The following is a 23,652-nucleotide window of genomic DNA, read 5'->3' on the forward strand; positions in this document are numbered from 1 at the left end:
TATGGTTCTCTTGCTTTTGATGGCATGGTTTTGTCGGGTTATGACATTGGATTTCAACCTAGCCAAGCCTAGCCTTTTTCTAGATTCCATGGTATGTTGGGATGTTATTTCAGTTTTTGAGCTTTGGAATTGCCAAACAGATTTCGGAATTCAGGGCGGAGGTGGTCTCAAGGTTCATTCCAAATGGCCTAGGAATCACTTGACCATTTTTGTTGGGGATACAATATAGTAGATCCCAAGGGAGTAGTGTCAGTTTAGGACCTAGTGATCCGGGTTTGGATTACACTAAAGCTTGAGAGGAAACGATTATCCAAGAGTAATTGCTCCCTCTCTTGTATTCTGGTGGTAAAATAATTTTTCCAAGCGCTTCTAAATTATCAACTACCATTAATGCCAATCCCATATATATTTTTTCATACCCTATGATCTCTCTAGAAAAAATTTCTTTGGAAAGGATTGGCCTCAATGAATAAATGGGAATTGGTCGGTTGGGAAAAGTTAATTTTACCAAAATTTTCCGGTGGTTTTTGTCTCAAGGGTCCTTTTCCTATGAGAAAGGCCTATGCAATGAAATTATGGTGGTAATGGGTATATCAAGGTAATCAAGTTTGGAAGAATATTTTGGAGAGGAAATACTCAGTGCTAGCCAGACCAGAAAATATATTACAGTTGCAAGGTTCTATAATAGGTTTACAAATATGGAATTATGCATACAAGGTGAAGGATTTGGTCAAGAAATATGCCTTCTAGGAGATAAGAGATGGAAAACAAACTTTATTTTGTGAGGACTCGTGGCAAAAATACCCTCCCTTAAGTAACATTTGAAATTTCAATGACATTCAATCATTGAAACAGTCCTATCGATACATTAAAGTGGAAGATTTTTGGAGTAATCTGGAACCACTTCATGGTTAGAGGCTGTGGAAAACTCAAATTGAATGGGCAAACTCTAATAGTTCATTATCTTGGGATGAGTTTCACAATTATTTGCAATAAATAAGGACAATAATCTCTTCTAAACATGATACACTGCATTGGGTAAAATGACAAGAAGCTACCTTTTTCAGTAGGAGAGGCATACTCTATATTACTTTGCATTCCACCTCACGCACATAACGACATTTAGTGGAATATCAAGAAAAACTACAAATGGCCCAAGGTATCTGTTTTTATTTGTTTGATGGTGTGGGGTAGAGTGCTCAATTGAGATCGTTTGCGAGCAAAGACTTTGAGGGTCCATTTAGATGCGTGTTATGTTTACAAGAAGAAAACTCAACAAACCACCTCTTCATCTCCTATATCTATTTGCAAAAAAATTGGAAATTTTTTCATGCTTTGCTTAATTTCTCTTTGCCGATGACAATGGATATCAAAAGTTGGATGATTGTATGGTTTCAAAAAAAGCCTAAAAACCCATGGATTTTAAAGGCACGGCAACTCATTTTGGTCTCTCGATATGGAACCTGTGGAAGGATAGAAGCCTAAGGCTCTTTGAAGGTATACATAGACCCTCTCATGTACTGCAAGAAATAATTTGTGCATCTGAGAAAATTTGATGGCACATACACTTGAGTTGGGAGATGGTAAAATGGATGCGAAGATAGTGTGTATTTTAACAAAATTATAATTGGAAGTTGACAAGGTTTTTCCTTCAAATATTATCCATTATATGGGTTCGGTCATAAGGAGCTCCATTACCTCCCTGCTATAATCCTTCTTGTTTTTACATGTGATGGTGCTTCAGGAGGTAACCTGGGCGAAGCTAGCTTTGGTGGCATTTTGTGTAGTGATAGCATGATGCCAATTCAATTTTATGATTTTTCTTGTGGTGAAACAACAAACAGTCTGGTAGAATTCTAAGAATTAGAGAAAGGCTTTCAAATTGTTTCAATAAAAGGAATTCATTTGTTACAGGTTCTTGGGGGCTCTCAAATAGTGATCAATATGGTGAAAAAATTCCTGATAGGTCATTCTCCTGAAAAAATTATCATCAATTGGAACCTTCACAAAGTTGGAAATAACATAAGAGATATATTATTAAATTTTGAATATGTGATCCCAGTCCATACCAAATGGAAGGGTAACAAGATGGCAGGTTGTCTAGCTAAATGGGGAATATGTGAGTAGGATTTAGCTTTGGACGAGGAATAGAAAAATTGGTAGCAACACGATTCTATATAGGAATTGCATTAGTGGTCAGATCAAGATCGAATGAGAGGTCACATGACGATGGAATAACATAAATTGATGGATTCTGACATCTGATTCTACCCTCCGATAATGAGTGGGATGCAAGCGGTTCATGTGGACAAATTGAAGTTGTCATTTAGAGTGCAAGCCATGGAATCCACTTGGCCTATTATAAATAACATGTGTTGGGTAGTTAAATTCGCATATTATTGTCATAGATACAAGGGTGATGGAATTAAATGTGCTACATTGGAAACCCATGTATTTGGGTTTCTTCAACTTGATTGACATTCTATATTCTTCCCTGGTATAAGCATGGATATGAGGCAAGAGCTAGGACAATTGTATGTGGCTTAGATGCTGTTTGACAACCTCTTGTGAAGCATTAATTCCTCAATCATGCAGGGTATTGGGATGGAGGATCCAGGGGAGCGAAAATACTTATGGCATATTTATAGTGCCTCCTTTCACAATGGTTGCACGTTCCTTATAAATAGACGCAAGATAGTAGCTACGTATCCTATGTTGTTTGAAATCCCAGGGTGGAAAATTTGCATTGTGTCCTCTGGGTGGTGACTACTCCTTCACAGTTATGGGATAACTTTAGTTATTTTTTATCGCCCTCTCCTCTCACTTGCTTACATTCATGAATGCATGTTTATACAATTCTAACATGGGAACCCTCTTGCTCTTGGGCTCTAGACGTTATCACCCTGTCTTATCTTCTACTATTCATTCACTTCACATCTAAAGGAAACGTTATTGATGGGAGGTTCTTTAGTTGTTTATTTCTGCATTATAGTATTATGGTTAGTAATTTTGGAGGGAGTCTCAAGGGTTTACATGACATTCACCAATTTGCTTCATATGTTTTGTGCACAATTCTTCGTCTAGTCCTTATTTTGAGATTGTTGTGCTTCTTCCCTCTGTAGACTTTCGATTTGTTGAATCATCTGGAATATATTTTAATTGCCCCATGTTAGTTGCTGGAGTCTGGTATAGTGGTTCCTTTTTTCTTTACTTTTAAATGTTAGTCAAAATATATTTTCCAAGTGATAACACAAAAGTTCCACAAGTTTAACCTATTCCACATTTTGTTTTATATAGATAATCGATCCTATCTCAGTTTGGGCACAATCGGGCATAGATATCTCAATGATTTTAGTGTGGCATTTTCAGTTGATCACTATGTTGTCACTGCAACAAACACTCTCCAAAATTTTACCTACACTTGAATTTTGGAGCCTACTATGGATCTTGCGGTACGTCGTTCCAGTATCACTTCTTGATTGGTCGAAGTCACTTGCTCATACATGCTCAGTTCACAACAAGTTGATGAGCGCATTATTTTATGAAAGGTTGAACAAGCATATCAAAGTCCATCAAGATAGTACCTGTGCAATTTTCAACCCATGTTAAAAGTTAGTGTGCACTGTCATTGACAATCCCTCACTTTTGGCTGCATTTATACTTCTATTTTGGTGAGTTTTACAAATGATTCCTTTTGTGCACCTTCGCTTTTGCGAGTGTCATTTTCATTATTTTGATTTCTTTCACTTTAATTAGTGTCATTTTCATATTATATTTGTTGGCATGTGTTTCTTTCACTTTCGTTTGTGTACCGCAAGAGTCATTCACACTTTTCTCTTCATATAGTAAATGACGTATTTTAACATGTGGAGTGTCACATAATGCACGAAAGCATGTTTTGATTGTTTCAATGGGTAAAATTTATGTAAAAGAGTTAGTATTACCATGCAAACATGTATCATATGCATTTCCAAACTTTCAAGCATTGTCGCACAAGTGTCATCATGGTCGTCACAAAGTGTATCTTTGGTGTCACACTTGGTGTAGGTCCCTGAAAAGTTTTAGCATTAAGGAAAGGATGTTGTTCATGTGTTTTGAGTGTTCCATGTTGTGTTTTCAAGTGATCTAAGTTTGTGGTAATTTTTAGAGTCATGATTTTTCCTATATTCCTCTCATTGATTTGACACTTTGTCAAATTGGGAAAATTTCCAACCAAACCACTCAACCTCCTTTAGCCAGGCTAAACTACACATTGCGCATCGTCAACCCTCAAGTAGTAGCCTTGTCCCTTGTCGCTATGAAATGCACAATTTCTACCTCCCATAATGGTGCACTTCACAATCTCAGTGCTCAAACCCAACCCACGATCTCTAGAACTACACAATCTTTCCATCCATCCAGGCTTAAACTGCACATTATGTAGTCTCAATCCTCAAGCCTTAGCATTGAACTCTTAAACTATGCAATTTCACAATCATCTACCCTCCCTATCCTTCTAGCACTACGCAATGGGTAAATTCAATGCTCAAAACCTCAGCCTGGCTCCTTGAATCGTTAACCACGCGGTCACTCAACCCATGTCTTCAGAAGTGTGCACTACACAGTATCAAACCTTAAGCCTCTAGCTTGAGCCCTTGAGTCCCTCAACTATGAAGTCCCTCTGTCCAGGCCTCTAAAAATGTGCATTGTGTAGTCTCAAGGCTCAAGCCTCCAGCTTGAGTCCTTGAGTCCCTCAACTATGGAATCCTTGCCCTTGCCATCCTAAACTGTGCATTGCAAAGTCTCAAGCCTTAGTCTCAGACCTTTGCCTTTGGAACTACGCAATCCCTTAATCAGTCACTCAATGAGTCACTAGTTCCATCCCTAACAAGTGATTTCATGAAGCATATTAGGCTAGGGGTTTATCAAAATGGTGTCGTATTTTCATGGGTGGATTGTAGTCGCAGGTATTCTATTATTTCATGAAAAAATGATGATGAAGGAGATGGAGAAGGAGACCATGGAAGGAGACACCTAACAATTTGAGGAGATAAGATGACCATTGTGAAAGAAGAAGACGAGACACTGGATTATAATAGACCACATTGAAGACTCCTTATCTTCAATTCATAAGGAGGAGGAAGAAGAAGAACATGTTCCATATTTTCAAGAAGACACAAAGAAAGAAGCAACAAAAATTGACTTGACATTTCCATGTCATCATGAAGTCCACATCATCAGTGTCATGTCATGAGCCATCATGTGCCACATCATTCGTAGATTACGTAATTCTATATTGGAAAATGTAATGTAATGTGGAAGTCCAAGAGTCATCTATGTAATGTGAAGAGTCATGTAGGGAGTCAAAAAGTCATGAGAAGTAAAACAATCATGACGGTAGTGGAAGAGCCATAAGGGAGGTGAAGGATCACCCCCTTTTTTATATATACACCCTCATTGTTCATGCAAAATAATTTTCACCTTGGATTCTCCTGTAAGGCATGAGAGAGATAGAGTTAGTACTTTTGGGGAGATAGTCATGGCTCCAATGCTCCATTATTAGAGCTGGTGATGTTCGTTGTATTTGTGTATCTCGAGACTTTTACTTAATACATGAAGCCTGATGGCCAACATGTTTTCATGCATGGATTTTGAATATTTGTAGGATTTTTCCGTGGATGTTTCTGATTCATAATTTCTTTCACATGTACTAAAGTAGTTGAGCTATTTCAGTTATTTTAGTGCTTAACTTATTGAAAATGTGTTGTAATGGTTGTAACAATCATCGCATCTATGTGGACTATTCTTCTTGATGTTAGGTGATTCCCTTTTTCTTATGTGTACCTCTACTAGGGTGGAACTATTACATCTCTCTTAGAGGCTCAAATTTCCTCTCTATGCAGTACAAGAACCTTGATACACTTGCAAATGAACATTCACTAGGCACACGTACTTGCTTTTCGCAAAGGCACATACACACCTTTCTCTCTTGCTTGAAGCTAAAGCCAAGGAAAATCTATAAGAATATAAGGCAGGCAGGCCGACACTCCAGATGTGGATCCTATTCCAAATGGTGTGAGGTCTAAATGGTACTTCACATCATGGAGACCTCTTTGGTTGACATATTTCCAACACCATCAACAATTGGCACTAGAAGGAGGGTCAGGTCACAAGCTACGCCCATTGAGTTTGTTTTGAATCTCTTATCTTAAATGGCTCATCCTAAAATAATACTACCAGGTTTTCTTTATAACCAATCCCCTGGTAAATTTTCAATCCTTGATGAGCCTCTTTATCACTTGTCCCAATTTAATTTTGATGGTGAGGATGGAACGTCCATAACCAAGCACATTTATGATTTTCTTAAATTTTTTGAATATTATGAAATTGATGATGAATATTTTGCATGTGTGACTTTGTTCCTCACCCTTGAAGGTCATGTTAATCGATGGTGTCATGCCTTGCCATCTTCTTCCATCCATTATTTTCATCATTTCCTCCAGGAGCTTTATCAAGCCTTCGATAGGTATGATTACCGAGATTTTCTTAAAATAATTAATTAGTTAAGAATGAAGCCTAATGAATCAATTGAGAATTTTTCTAATCGATTCCTTCACCTTTTTTATGAACTTCTAGGAGAAGGCATGGATTGGGATTTATCTAAAAAAATATTTTAATGCTTCGTTCATATCTCTTTTCACGATGATCGTGAACCACCTGATGTTTGTACTCTTGTAAATCATGAGACACCCCTAATTTCAAAGGAGCAATTTGCTACTCATTTTTCTCATTTTCCTCCTTTTCCAGTTCTAATGAGGCTTCCTCCATGTGATGATAATAAATTTGTGAAATCCACACATGAAATTCCTAATCAATATTCTCATCCTCCTTTTGCTTTTCATGATTCAAATTCAATAGATGAAATCATGGAATTTCTCATGAATCATATGGTGAAAACCAAGTTTTCCATTCCTCAAGATGGTATTAACACTCATAACTCTAGTCTTGAATCTTATTTGGATTATTTTATCCTCTATCATCTACGTGCCATGACTCTTTACACCATGATCCACTTGATCAATCTACTCCACCAACTAGTTTTTCACACTCTCTTGATTTTCATGTTGTTGGTGTAAATTGCAATCAGGTTCAAGGTCGTCACATTACATAGGTAGAGGAGAAAGAAGGTGAATATTATTTCAATATTTCTTCTCTTTTTCAAAATCCCCCATGTGAAGATGGTGTTTCCTCATTCTTGGTTGATATTGAATCTGGTGATGTTGGCAGTTAATCAAATGTGATCAGTTTGTATAATCAATCTCAAGTCTTGAGAAACAATCATTCTGATGACTAAGGCTCCATTAATATATGTTGATGGATGCCCAAGTGTACCAATTGATCTTCTGATTCCTCAAGAAGATTTTAATTTGGAATATTTAGACTTGGAATCTAATCCGGTCAAAGGAGATGTTCTTACCAAAACCTCCTCTTCATCTCACTATCCCTTGTGCCCTATTGTTTGCAATGCATCTATTTGTGATGGAAACACTCCATTCTCTTCAAGTTCTTCATCTGATGAGTTAAATTCTGAATTGTAACAAGGTGGTTAGGATATCCATGATGAAATAGAAAATAATGAAATCGTCGAGTATCCTTTCCATCCCTCATCATCTCTTGTTTTTCATAAAGAAAATTATTCAAATCATCTTTTTTTAGGAAATTTCCCCCATTCATTCGTCTTCATATTTGTGATCAAAAGAATCTTTCGACTTGAGAAATCTAGTTTTTGAAGTTGTAAAATCTGATCAAATTAGTGACAGAGATGGCCACCATCTAGTTAGTAATGGTATTATTGAAACCATTGGTAGTATCTATCCTCACATTGTGCACGATCTGGTTCATTCTTCAAAATATGATTTTAAAATCCTTCAAAATTCCGAGACTTTTCTGGGAGTCAATGCACTTGAATTTCCATTGATGGTTATGGTAAAATATCGTGACACTGGTAAGGTCCTCAAACTAAGTCAGATCTGGTTTCTCTCAAAAAATATATCTCTTTGCATGGTTTAATTGGACGTAAATTCCTTCTTGAAAGATGTTTGGTATTACAGGTGTAGCCTTTTGAGCTTTCAATATTTTATTTCTGATAGGATTCATGAATATTCTTCATTTGATTCATCTTCATGCTCAAACTCGGGTTTAGAATGTGTATCTATCATAGAATCATGGAACTATTAAGTTAATCATTTCAAAAATCATATTTGGTCAAAGCAATCATGTCTATAAAACTCATTTGAGAATAGTGAGCTCTTGGTTTTTCTTTCGAATGTTATATGGTTAATTTGTTTCTTCATCACACCTTAAATCCTCTTGAGTGCTAGTCAAAGCATGAGTTATTGTGCAAATAAAATTCTTCTTCATTCACTAAGTCTTAACTAGTATCATGTGTTTGTTGTGCTGGCATTCCTTTTAAATTCTTTTGATGATTACAATTCTTGTACAATTTGTTACTACTTACTGGAAAATGGTTTTTCACATTCGACATGCAAGAAAGTTGGTTCTATTATTCAAAGCATTCGCAGAGCTATTCAAATTGATCTATCTCTGTTAAATACTAACTGGGAATATGATGCTTTAATCAACTCATATGATCACGATGACTATCATTTAATTTACAATTTTCCCATCAACAAATCTGATGAAAGTTGTCATTCATTCTTTGATCCTTATGGCTTAACATATCACTATTCAAGTACTTGTCAAGCATTTGATGCACTTCAACCTTTGTTGATGGCTATGTCAGGTCCTCACTATTTTTATAATACCTCTGAATATGACCAAATTCATTTCCCCTCACAAGATTCTCATCTTGATCATGTGCCTTGAAAATTTACCTCTTCAAGTATTTCAAGGTTTTCAATAGGACTATTTCAAAGTTTATGATCCAATTTTTGGATGGCTGGAGCAATCCTACTTGGCAAGCTTCATTAAAAATAACAAGTTTCAATTTTTATTCATGCTTGCTAAGAAGTGCATTTGCAAATAAAGATACATTTGCAAGAAGTTTCCAAGCTTTGTGTAGTTATGGTTTTCATTCAAAATGTAAGAACACAAGATGGTTAGAGGTAGTGGCTATGACATATCTTTCTACTGACATGTAATATCTTCAATTTCTTGTGAAAAATATTTAAGATCTTGTGTTTTTTTTCACATAACTTTATATCAATTTTAATTGATCGTATCTTTGTGATTGCGGGTCGAGAACAACTACAATGGATTCATTGGAAATTTCATTATACTTGACCCTTACCTCCTACTTTCTTAGGTTAGGCGTAGGTTTAGCTACATGTTAGTTTCCTTTTCACATTTATCTTGCACTATTTTCTTGTAGTTTCTCTTGTGTTTTCTAAATTTTGTCTTGCATCCTCTTTTCGGTTAGCCTCCTTTTGTTTTTGTCCTCCTAGTTTTTTCTACTTGTTATGTTTTTTCTTTTATGTTTTGTTTATTGAGACTTTCCATGAATGGTATTCTATTTGGGCTCAAAATATAATGTGGGAAAATAGAAATGGACTTTGTGACACTACAACATTTGGCTAACTCTCTTTCCTTCTTCCTTGTCTTGGTTGCACCTTTTGGTCTATGATGTTGTCACAAAAATACAATCCTTGTATAAGGAAATCCTTGTGTCGAACAATGATCTCTGTGCCTATTATGGAAACCTCATGCCTACCCTCGGGTCTTTATGTTTCAATTTTTTTAGGCTAATCCAATCAACTAAAGAAGGACAAGGGGAAAATCTAAATGAGCAAACCAATATCAGAAGTCTTATATATGCTTCTTTGAAGGGAGAACCCCTTCTTCTCTCAATAAGACGGGATCCCTCTTCTTCCCATGAAATAAATAAGTTCCAATGCACAATTCTATATAAAATAAATAAATAAAGGTGAGATAAGATAAATTATTCTTGCGCAAAGATGTGAAGCAAGCAACTCCATCGGGGTGTTGGCATTATGACATAGATTTAGCACTATGACACAGGTGTTGTCCTTGATAACAACTCACTCAGATGACAGGTCATAGTTCAGACTCACAGATTGAAGAAAGAGAGGTATACACAGGTTCCCCATTGACCAAGCCACGTGTACATGCAGGTTAGTAGACCAAAAGGTGCATATAGCATACACACACAGTTTCACAAAAGGAAAGGCACGTACATGTTGGAAAACTAAGTTTTGGTCCATGGTATTTTGATCCATGGTATTGGTCCAAGGTATCTGATCCGAATTGTTGAACCCAGGTATTTGGTCCAAGGTATTGGTCGTAAGTGGTTTTTGTCCACGGTATTGAGTAAGGCCTAAGATATAAAAGGAGGAGAAGATCATTAGGCAAAGGAACTCAAGTATTGAATATCTAATAAAGAGCAAGATCTAGAATATAGGTTATTGGGTTATGGTGCATAGCTGGATCTGAATTAAGGATGAACCTTAGCACTTGATGAAGGATAAGATCTATTGATGGGTCAAGATCTTAAGGCTTGAAGTGAAGTATATTTGTGTGGTTTTGATATTTTATCTAAATAATTGGTGCACGTTGTAGTCTGTAAATATGATAATCTGGGTATAGCTGAAGTCTGGAATTGTTGTAAAGATTAAATCATCATTTACAGATCTGTACGCAAGTTCACTTTAGCAAAGGCGCGTATACATGCTGGTTTTTCTTTGATTTGTAGAATTGTACGCAGGTTCACCTTGAGAAAAGTGTGTATGCACATAGGTTTGACACATTGAAGTAGCATATACCTCCTAAAACATGCTTTAGCTACTTTTGTTTGTTGTTGCAGTGTTCTGGTTATTGTGTTCTGGTTATTGAATTATGGTTACAACATTCTAAAAAGTGATTGATTGATTCAGTTGTGGTTGGTGTAAAGGAGATTGGTTGATGCAGATATATTTGATGTTTCAATGATGTTATTGATGGATCCAGTCTAAAAATTTATGAAACGTGGTCCCTGGAAGAAAAGAGAATGTTGTAGCCTTTTGTAAGCCAACACCTACGTACTAGTAAACATATCAACTAGTACAAGAGCTAGGGGGTTGTAGCTCCCTTCCAGGAGAAGCTGGATAACAAGAGAAGGTTGTAGCCTCCTGCAGGTAGAAACCTATGTACTGGTATAAGACTGCACCAGTACAAAAATTGTAAAAAGAAGTTTCTTATTAAAAAGAAGATAGAGACCATTGAAGCAGGTGGTTTTCACCCACATTAGGTTTCCACCTTATATCTTGTGTTCATTTTTGTGATTGTTTGTTCTGGTTTTACTACACCTGGTTATTGTTTATATGGTTCTGATGCACTGATTAAAGATCAACATATGATGAATTAAATGAATCATAAGTTTTTAGGATATACGTTAGTTGCCTTAAATACAGTGGCGTATACACGCAAGTTCCATTAATTGAAGTAGCGTATTTGAATCTAATTATGAAAATGAAATATTATTGACTTGCTAATACTGATTCACCCCCCCTCTCAGTATTATTTCAAACAATTGGTATCAAAGCAGGTCCTTCATAAGAAGCTTGATCGCTTGAAGGAAGATCTATGATCATGAGTAACTACGAAAGAGAGGGATCCATTAGACCACCAATATTTGATGGGAGCAACTTAGTTTATTGGAAGGTAAGAACCACAACCTATCTTCAATCTCTTGGAACAAATATCTGGGAAATCGTGGAAGGAGGATATACATTTCCATCAGCAATTCCTACAAATACGGCAGGTAAAAAGCAATATGAAGCCGATGCCAAGGATGTCAATACATTATTGGGCAGTCTGTCACAATTAGAATTTGTCAAAGTTATGCATCTCAAAACCGCCAAAGAAATATGGGACAAGATCATTCTAAGCTATGAAGGAGACAATCAAGTAAAATGTGCAAAACTGCAAACCCTCAGAATTCAATATGAAATTCTCAAAATGAAAAATGATGAAAGTATAGCTAGTTACTTCTTACATATAGATGATATTGTTAATTACATGAAGAACTTGGGTGAAGAGATAAAAGAAGTTACTTTAGTTGAAAAGGTTTTAAGATCTTTGTCTACTAAGTTTGAATCAAAAGTATATGCCATAGAAGAAAAGTAGGATCATCAAACTATTACTATGACACAGCTGCACAAAATCTTAACTACTTTAGAAATGAGAAAAGGAGGTCCATCAGATATGAGAGAAGCCACATTCAAAGCTTTAGGAAGAGAAGAACTCAATGAATCAAGACATATTTTAGAAGGAGAGGAAGAATCAAACTTTGTCAAGAAACCTTCAACGGGGTTCCAGAAGATTCATAGGTAAACTACCTTTCAAATGTTTTGCTTGTGGAAGAGTTGGTCATTATGCTGTCAAATATCCTCATAAAGATAAGCTTGATAAAGCTAAGGAATCAGCAAAATGGAATAGAAAACAAAGTGTAAGTAAGAAGAGCTACTATACGCATGAAGATAACGATGGTTTATCAAATAGTGATGAAGATGAAAATAGTAATGATTATAGACTTCTGATGGCTTTTAAAGATGATGATTTCTCGGATGCGTTAGATGAAGATGACCTCTATGAAGAAATATCTAAACTCAAAATCTGTTTATAAGAAAAGAATATGATTATAGATACTCTGACATTCCAGCTTTCTGAAAGTGGAAAACACAATGAAAAACTAGAATGTGAAATTGTGGGTCTATGAAAGGATATTGAGAAAACAAAAGCTCTCAATCTTAGATTTGCTAAAGGATCAGAAACCTTAAATGAAATTATCAAAGTACATCGTTCTCCTCTGATATAGACAGGTCTTGGATATACTGAAGAAGCATCCCAAGCACAGAAGTCGTCAACCTCCACTAAAATCTATCTTGATGTAGCAAAGAGCAATGAACCGTTTGACAATTGACAACAAAAGCATAAAGCAAATCACCAGGTAAATCAGGCTCAATTTACTTCAAGGATGAATAGAAGCTACAGCCAACCTCAGGTAAATCATACTCAATCTGTTTCAAGATTTAATATCAATAACAACTACAATCACCAGGTCAATCGCAGGAACTTCTTTAATGGCCAATGTTTTTCATGTCATAACTTTGGACACAAAGCTACTCAATGTGTTGCATACAATACCATCACGACTAGAGAAGCATGAAATCAAAGGAATGTGACGAGGATCATGAAACAGACCTACAATAACTTTTCTCTTCTTGAAAATAAAATAGAATGCTCTATCTGCAACAACTTCGGTCATGAAGAATCTGAATGCAAGAGTAAATTTCAGGAAATATCTTAGAAGGAGAAAACCTCATTAAATCCCAAAATATGGAGAAAGAAAGAACCACAAACAGAAAGATGTGGTATAGCCTTGTATGTAGAAGGACAAGAAAATCAATGGTACATCGATAATGGATGCTCGAAACACATGATAGGTGATAAAGAAAAACTTCAGTCATATAGTGCCTTAGAAAAAGAAAAGAAGGTCTCATTTGGAAATGACACTCCTAATGTCATAAAAGGTAAAAGTTTTTTTCTCTTAAAAGAAAAGGTTAAAACTAGGAATGTTATGTATGTTGATGGTCTAAAGCATAACTTGTTGAGTGTCGACCAAATGTGAGATCAAGGAAATGAAGTAGTATTTTGATCAAATGGATGTGTTGTTCGTGAGCTTGATACAGGAGAAATCGTGATCAAAGGTATAAGAACTCCAAAAAACTTATACATACTCAAGGGAGGACAACAACAATGCTATCTAAGCAAAAATGATGAACATTGGCTATGGCACAGAAGATTGGGGCATCTAAGCTGCTCTCAAATAAGAAAAGCATGCAGATTCCAGACTGTTTGTTATCTTCATGATATCAACTGTTATGCTCTTAACCTGCAAAGCGATACCCAAACAGAGAATATGCGAAGAAAAAGATACCGAGAACACAAAATATATGAAGAAAATATACCCAGAGCACAGAATAGCAATGATTTTATTATCCAGAGAGAAATGTTCACAGGCCTCTTCGAGGGGGCAACCTCCAATAGAGCAGAGCTCGATTACAAAGCAAGACACAATACTCCTCGCAGGGAGTCTCTATACTTTATATATGACTCATACATGCAATACCACGAGCCAATATCGTGGATTTTATTAATACTATCTATCTAATACTACCGCCCATTTACCATCTAACTAATACTTCCGCCCATTTGCAACTAACTGTGGTCCCGTCATTAATTGCGGGTTAACCACTTACAATTATTAATATGGGCTTTATTGACTCTTGACTATGACGTGATCCCATGACATAAATAAGGGGGTTAGGGTGGGACCCTAACATGCCCTCCCCCTTAAGAATAGCCTTGTCCTCAAGGCTGAAGCTGCGGAAACTGCTGAAGAATAGCGGCTGGTTCCCAAGTTGCATCTTTCGGCGAGGTGTCTTTCCGTTTGACTAGGACCTCCTTAATCACGCGGCCACACAGGTGCTTGTCTCGTGTGTCTAGAACCTGTTCAGGTTGAAGCCAGATTGATCCTTCTTCATCCAATTCAGGTAGACTGGTTTGAACTCGGCAATTGTTCCCAATCACTTTCTTGAGGCACGATACATGGAAAACTGGGTGGATTTTTGCTGTAGGTGGCAAAGCCAGCTTATAAGCCACTTCTCCAATGCGCTGAAGTACTTGATATGGTCCGTAGAATTTTGGAGAGAGCTTTTGACAGCCCTTGTCTTTGAGTGATGTTTGCTTATATGGTTGCAGCTTCAAAAAGACCTGATCCCCTTCTTGAAATTGGCGCTCTGAGCGATGTTGGTCAGCCTGTTGCTTCATACGGTTCTAAGCTTGATGAAGATTCTCGCGCAAGTGGGCCAGCATGGTTGCACGGTGTTGTAAGAGTTGATCCACTGCTTGTACTTTGGAGCACCCCGTGAGATAAGAAGTAGGGGACGATGGAAGTTGTCCATAGACTGCTTCATAGGGAGTCATTTTGGTGGTGGCATGATAGTTGGTGTTATACCACCATTCTGCCAGAGGTAACCACTGTGCCCAAAGGTGTTGTTTTTCTGAAGTGAAACACCTAAGGTAGGTTTCTAGGCACTTGTTGACGGCTTCGGTTTGACCATCTGTTTGCGGATGATATGAAGTACTGAGTTTGAGTTGAGTGCCTTGTATTCTGAAGAGCTCCTGCCAAAAATTACTGGTGAAGATTGGGTCGCGGTCGGACACAATCGAAGTGGGCATGCCATGCAATTTGAAGATTTGATCCATGAAAGTTTGAGCAACCAAAGTAGGTGTGAATGGTTGGGGTAGAGCACAGAAATGAGCATACTTCGATAGTCGGTCCACAACCACCATGATGACTGATTTGTTCCCAGACTTTGGAAGACCTGTAATGAAATCCATGGAGACCTCCATCCAAATTGACGCCGGAATGGGCAATGGTTGTAATGTGCCTGGTGTGTTGACGGTTTCCCCCTTGTGGCGTTGACAAACGTCACATTCTGCTACAAAAGTAAGGATGTCCTGTTTCATGCCGGTCCAAAAAAATGATCTTCTGGTGCGAGCGTATGTCTTCTGAAAGCCCGAATGTCCTGCAATGGGAGAGGAGTGCAATTCTGCCAAAATGCGACTTTTGAGGGTGGATGTTGGTGATATGACGACTCTGTCCTTGTAGCGAAGAATATCATTCTGCCACGAGTAGCCCTTGCTGGAATTAGGATCTGCCTGTAATTGAGAAATGAGTTGGGAGAGCTCAGGATGTGAAAACCATTCCCCACGAGCCTCTTCAATCCAGTCTGGAATGGGGAGGGATATTGCGAGCAGAGTACTTTCCTCCTCAAATTGGCGTGACAATGCATCTGCTACCCTGTTGTCTTTCCCTTTCTTGTAAATGATCTCATAATCATAACCCAGCATTTTGGCTAACCATTTAATTTGTTGGGGGGAAGATAGGCGTTGCTCCAAAAAATATTTAAGACTGTGATGATCTGTGCGGATTTGGAAACGTCGCCCCAACAAGTAAGGTCGCTAGGTCTCAACTGCATGTAAGATGGCCATCATTTCCTTCTCATAGGTAGATTGGCCCAAGTTCTTCCCACTTAGTTGTTGGCTGGTGAAGGCCAATGGTCGCCCTTCCTGCATTAAGACTGCTCCAATACCTGTTCCTGAAGCATCAAATTCAATGACAAATGTTTTGGTGAAGTCCGATAGTGCTAAGACTGGAGTGGAACACATGGCGGTTTTGAGAGTGGTAAATGCCTGTTGTGCTTCTTCGTTCCAGAAGAAGGAATTTTTCTTGAGAAGTTGCGTCAGGGGCTTTTCTATGCGACCATAGTTGCGGACAAATTTACGATAATAGCCTGTGAGACCCAAAAATCCTCTCAAGCTTTTCAAGGTCTTAGGTTGAGGCCATTCTTGCATTGCCTGGATCTTTTTGGGATCAACCTTGACACCTTCACGGCCCACAATGTGGCCTAAATACTCAACTTCTTCCATGCCAAACGCACACTTAGACATTTTGACAAATAGTTTATGCTTGCTGAGCAGTTGCAAGAGGATATCTACATGCTTAAGATGTGCCGCCCAGGTGCCACTATAGATGAGGATGTCATCGAAGAAGACCAGGACAAATTTTCTGAGATATGGTCTGAGGAGGTGATTCATAAGGCTTTGAAAAGTAGAGGGGGCATTACAGAGGCCAAATGGCATGACCAAGAACTCATAATGGCCTTCATGAGTTCTGAAAGCTGTCTTGGGAATGTCAACTTCCTTCATGCGAATTTGGTGGTAGCCTGAGCGAAGATCCAATTTAGTGAAGAATTGAGCCCCATTGAGTTCGTCCAGCAAATCGTCAACCACTGGGATGGGAAATTTATCTTTGACTGTTAACTTATTAAGGGCCCTGAAGTCTGGACACATCCGCCACTCCCCATCTTTCTTGAGGACCATGACGACTGGCGATGAGTAAGGACTAATACTAGGACGAATGACACCTGCTTCCAACAATTCCTTGATGATTTTTTCTATTTCATTCTTTTGGGTGAACGGATGTCTGTATGGCCGCACATTTGGGGGTTGGGCCCCTGGGACCAATGTGATGCTATGATCATGTTCCCCTCGCGAGGGTGGAAGCTCATGAGGTTTGTGAAAGACCGTCCGATGTTTATTCAAAATCTGTTGCATCTCAGGATGAATTGGCGAAGACATGGTATCTACTACCTGGATGGCATTAAATTGAGCTACTACTCCATGATGGCCCTTTTTGAACAATTTTTCCATACGATGCGAGCTTATGATCGAAGGGTCTCCCGCTTGTAGCCCACGGAGGGTATGTGTGTAGTCGTTCTGCTTAAAACTCATATATAACTCCTGGAAATCCATTGTGATTGGCCCAAGAGTGCGGAGCCATTCCGCACCTAGGACAATGTCGCAACCCCCCATGTGTATTGCAAACATGTGGGTTTTTAATTGATAATCCCCCATTTGAATTTTGACATTTTCACAGCGACCTTCACATTTCATTGTGCCTCCATCTGCAATCTGGACTTGGAAGTTAGAAACTGCTCGGACATAACAATGTGCTGCTTCAGCGATCTTTTGGTGGATGAAATTATGGGTACTTCCACTATCAATCAAAACTATTACTGGCCGATGTTTAAGAAAACCCCTGATTTTGAGAGTTTGAGGTGAAGAAATTCCTGCCAATGCATGTAGCGAGATCAGTGGTTCATCAGATACCATCTCCTGTTGGTTAGCTTCTTCGGTCACCTCTGGTTCCTCAAGTGGTGGATCTTCCTCGGTGGAGCTGTAGTCAGTGGCATCTATTTGAAAAAACTTGTGCTCTTTGCATTTATGACCCGGGGAATATTTTTCATCACAGTAGTAACATAGTCCTTGCTTCCTTCTTTCGGCCATTTCTGCAGGTGACACCTTTTGAATCTTAAGTGTTTGGGTCATATTGGGAGCCTGTGAGGGACGACCTTTAGCGGGAAAGTTGGGGCGGCTGGACTGAGCTGCTAATGCCCGTTCCACCTTACGGGCTACCTGGCAAGCTTCGTTCCATGTGGGGGGGTGGTGGAGTAGAACCTGAGCTTTGATGGCTTCTTTAAGACCGCTGATAAAGCATTCCATGTAGAATTCATCTGTGAGACCCTTAGTGCGGAAGGCTAAGGCTTCAAAAGCGGTAATATATTCATCCACTGTACCCGTCTGTCGGAGCTTAGTGAGACGCCCCAAAAAAGAGTCTTCCTGTTCAAAGCGATTTCGAAGAGCTTTGGTAAATTGGCCCCAATTCTTAAATTCTCCATTGCAACGCTGATACCATTCCTTCCATTGCCATCGTTCACTGTCCAAGTACATGGTGCCCACCATAAGCTTAGTCCCCTCATCTATGATATGATTCAATTGAAAATACTGCTCCATTTGTGCTAGCCATGCGGACGTGTGAGAACCGTAAAATTTATGCATATCCAACTTGGGAGGTCTCTGATTGGGTGGTGGATGGGTGTGCCAGACATGAGGAGAGTGGCTAGACTCCCCCTCATGGTATTCATGACCCTTATACGCCTCCTCGTGGGCTAGCTCCTTGCCCTTGTCCTGTATTAGGCATTCTAATCCTTTAAGATGATTTTCGATCCTTGCCATCGTAGAGTGGAGGGAGTGCACTTCTTCTTCTATTTTTTCTATCCTTTCAGTGGCCATTGCTTGAGCGCGAGTTTCTACCATACACCCGTCTGACGAAATTTGGGACCGCCGAAATTTTTTTTTTACTAAGAATTGAGTGGTACCACCTTGCTCAGCTCGTCGTCCTGATTCTGATGGGCTAGGTCACCAATAAGCGCCCTGGAAGATCTCAGACTTTTTTTTTTTTTTGAAAACTCCTAATGGAGTTTTACTCCCTCCTGATCAATACTGCAGTCGCCAAATCCTCAAACTGTCAATGCCGCCAAAAGTCCTGCGAAAATCCTATTCAGGTACAGGAACCCGTCGCAACTATTCCGATCTGGTGGATCTGAGATACCTGAATGGTGGAACAACTGCGGCTGCTGATCTGGAATATCCGATCTGGTGGATCTGAGAGATCTGAATGGTGGAACAACTGCTGTTGCTGATCTGGAATATCCGATTTGGTGGATCTGAGAGATCTGAATGGTGGAACAATTGCTGCTGCTGATCTGGAATAGATGATGTGTGATCCCCCGATAGAAAGGGAACTATGGTCTTGGGGAGTGTCAGGTGCTACAGATCGCAAGATACATAAGGGTCTGACAGTAGTACTCGGCCCAATGTTTCAGGGCTCTAACTAAGGAGGATCGACCGTACCCTTAGCCGTACAACCCGACTACCCTATCGTACGGGTGAGTAATCTCTCCGAGTGCTGTTCTCGGTGTACTGTAGCAACAAGACGGCCGAAGGTTTATCTATGGCGAGGTTTCAAGGGAGCTAGGGGGCTTCCTATATACCCAGAGGGTATGTGGAAGATAGTCCGTGCGCGGTTCTGTCTGATGCGCTACTACTCGAAGGGGTACCCACAGGGGTTACAAGGGAGTCCAACAGACGTGACCACCTCTTGTATTTCCTGCGTGCATGCCTCCCCAAATCCGCAGGTTTATGCGCTTAACGACAGATCCCGTGGTTTAAAGACGCTGGAACACGTCTCTAGCCTAAATTTTTTTTTTGCTAAATTTGGAGATCCCACCGAGCCCTGGAAAGTGCTCTGATACCACTTGTTATGCTCTTAACCTGCAAAGCGATACCCAAACAGAGAATATGCGAAGAAAAATATACCGAGAACACAAAATATGCGAAGAAAATATACCTAGAGCACAGAATAGTAATGATTTTATTATCCAGAGAGAAATGTTCACAGGCCTCTTCGAGGGGGCAACCTCCAATAGAGCAGAGCTCGATTACAAAACAAGACACAATACTCCTCGCAGGGAGTCTCTATACTTTATATATGACTCATACATGCAATACCACGAGCCAATATCGTGGATTTTATTAATACTATCTATCTAATACTACCGCCCATTTACCATCTAACTAATACTTCCGCCCATTTGCAACTAACTGTGGTCTCGTCATTAATTGCGGGTTAACCACTTACAATTATTAATATGGGCTTTATTGACTCTTGACTATGAGGTGATCCCATGACATAAATAAGGGGGTTAGGGTGGGACCCTAACATCAGCATCCTAGAAAATACAATATGCAAATCATGTCAATTTGGTAAGCAAACCAAAGCGTACTTCCTTGAAAAGGAAGGATCAGCTAGTAAGCCTCTTCAACTTGTTCATACTTATTTATGTGGACCATCAAGGAAAAAGTCACCTCGTGGAGAGGAATACTTTATATTGTTCATTGATGATTTCTCCAGAATGTGTTGGATAGGGCTTCTAAAGCATAAAGATGAAGTATTTGAAAAAATCAAAGCTTTCAAAGCCTTGGTTGAAAATGAATCAGATCGCAACATCAAATGCTTCAGATCTGATTGAGGAGGGGAATTTACCTTGAATGAATTCTTTGACTTTGGTGAAGAACATGGAATAAAAAGGAAATTCTCCACTACAAGGACTCCTCAGCAAAATGGAGTGGTAGAAAGGATGAATAGAACTATTCAACAAATGGCTCATGCCATGCTAGATAAGTCTGGAACTCCTACAAACTTCTGGGGTGAAGTTGCATTCGCTGCCGTCACTATTCTCAACCAAGCAAATGTTTGGGTAAATAGCACTCAAACTCCACATGAACTTGGCAAGTTTTGAACCCATAGCAGATGAAGGAATTCTCTTTGGTTACTCTTCCCAAAGTAAAGGATATAAGTGTTATAGTAAAAGACTTGGGAAAAGTATTGAAAGTATTGATGTTGTGGTTGATGAAACATGCAAAAATCCAAAGCAGGTAAAAATTGAAGATTATGGAGAAGATGAGGATTATCCTCCCAAATCAAATCAAACTAATTCTGAAGAAGAAACCAATGAAGCACCAAAAGAATAGATAGTGGTATAAGAAAAGACTCCATCTAGGCATGTTCAGAAAAATCATCCAGAGACTCAAATTTTGGGACAGAAAGAGGGGGGTGTGGAGACAAGAAGAACTATTATAGAAGCTTCAAGCTATCTAGCATTGTTTTCCTCCATCGAACCTCAAAATGTAAATGAAGCATGCAAAGATGAAAGTTGGGTCAAGGCCATGAATGAAGAACTTGAGCAAATTGAAAAGAATAGTACTTGGGAATTAGTTCCTAGATGTCATGATAAGAATATCATAGGAACCAAATGGATATTCAAAAACAAGTTGAATGAAAATGGAGAAGTTATTAGAAACAAGGCCATACTTGTTTGTAAAGGATATGCGCAACAAGAAGGTATAGATTTTGAAGAAACTTTTGCACTTGTTGCTAGACTTGAAGCCATAAAAATGTTTCTTGCTCTTTCTAGTTTTTAGAAATTCAAAGTATACCAAATGGACGTAAAGTTTGCCTTTCTTAATGAAGACTTAGAAGAAGAAGTCTATATTGAGCAACCAGAAGGATTCATTCTTAGAAAGGATGCAAAACTTGTATGCAAACTCAGAAAGGATGTCGATGGTCTAAAACAAGCTCCAAGGGCCTGGTGTTACCGTCTTGAGAAATATCTCCACCAACAAGGTTTTTCAAAGGGATCAACTAATTGCAATCTATACACAAAGATTGACAATAGTAAATTTCTAATAATTATTGTTTATGTTAATGATATCATTTTTGGTAGCTATGAAGAATCCATGAGTCAGAATTTTGTGTCAGTAATGCAGCAAGAATTTGAAATGTCCCTACTTGGTGAGCTTACATATTTTCTTGGTCTACAAGTTCAACAAAATAAAGATGGTATTTTTCTGTCACAAATAAAATATCTCAAACAGATCTTGAAAAAGTACAACATGGAAGATTCTAAACCAGTATGTACCCCAATGGTAACAAGATGCAGTCTCAGCACAAATGATGAATCAGCAGTAGTACATCAACCAACTTACAACTCCATGATTGGCAGTCTACTTTATCTAACAGGTACCTGACTGGACATCATGCATGTAGTAGGAATAGTTGGAAGATTCCAAGCAAATCCAAAGGAATCACACCTTCAAGCAGTCAAAAGTATTTTCAAATATCTTCAAGGAACACATAACTTTGGTTTATGGTATCCTAGAGATAGAGATCTTACACTTCATGCATACAGATGCAAATTTGGCAGGAAGCGTTGATGACAGAAAAAGCACTAGTGGTGGTGCATTCTGTATGGGTTCCAAGTTAGTGTCTTGGTTCAGCAAGAAACAAAGCTCAATTGCATTATCTACAACTGAAGCAGAATATGTGGCTGCTGCTTCTTGCTACACACAACTACTTTGGATGATGCAAACCTTGTAAGACATTCAGATCACATGTACTCCACCCATCACCATTCTATGTGATAATACAAGTGCCATCAGTATTTCAAAGAATCCAATCATGCACTCCAAAACCATGCACATACCCATCAAATATCATTTTCTGTGTGGACAAGTGCTTGAAAAAAAGGTCAAATTGGAGTATGTTCCCTCCAAAGAATATGTTGCTGATATATTCATCAAACCACTACCCAGAGAGACATTTGAATATCTCAGATAGAAGCTAGGAGTAGTTGCTGCATCATCCTACTGTTAAAACTTCTCTATCTCAGAGAAAAGAAGTTATATGTGAGTTTCATGAAGTGTAGCCGCGTACATATGTTGGTTTCTGTGGATACACTCACGTATATGTTAGTTTGAAGAAAAGAAGTGGGCCAGATTCAGGATAAAAGGAGTCTGATATGGGTCTGACAATGATCATCTGGCACAGGTTCAGGGGGAGCATATACTTCTTATAATGCATTGTTGGCATTATCTTAGAAGATCTTGGTACAAATTCATAGTTGTTCTTTATTCAGGTGGAACAGGTTCAGGGGGAGATCATGGTTGCTGATCTGGATGTTGATTAACAGATCACGCTGATGATAGTTGCTGATCACTATCATGGTCTTGTTTCAGATATTTGGTCTCTATGTCATGTATGTATTTTAATATCAAGGTCATGAAATGACCTATTTTGTTACCCACTTATACATGGGATGGATGATGTAATGTTATTGTTTTAACATGTATAAACAATTGATATCTCCCCACTTGGTTGGGTGGATGAGTCAAACTTGGTATATCCCCACTTGGTTGGGAGACGGATGTATGTATGAGTCATTGGTGATAGGAAGGTCATTTATGATGTATGTATAGAGTCATGTTCTTCCTTTAGAACATCTTTTTGCAAACCTTGCTTATAATCAAGGGGAGCATGGAGCTCAATCAGCACACTTCAGCATATCAAAGAAATCCGCATGAACTTAGGGGAAGCATAAACCTTTGCCCTTGATGAAAAAGGGGGAGAGTTACTTGGGGTTGCCATCAAGTCCAAAGGGGGAGATTATTGGCATTATGAAACAGATTTGGCACTATGACATAGGTGTTGTCCTTGATGGCAAGTCACTCAGATGACAGATCACAATTCAGACTCACAGATTGAGGAAAGAGAGGTATACGCAGGTTTCCCATTGACCAAGACACATGTACACGTAGGTTAGTAGACCAAAAGGTGTGTATAGCATACAC

Source organism: Pinus tabuliformis, chromosome 8 (genome assembly GCF_031772625.1).
Source record: "Pinus tabuliformis cultivar Carrire ecotype Pingquan chromosome 8, CPIR1, whole genome shotgun sequence".
NCBI classification, from domain to species: Eukaryota; Viridiplantae; Streptophyta; class Pinopsida; order Pinales; family Pinaceae; genus Pinus; species Pinus tabuliformis.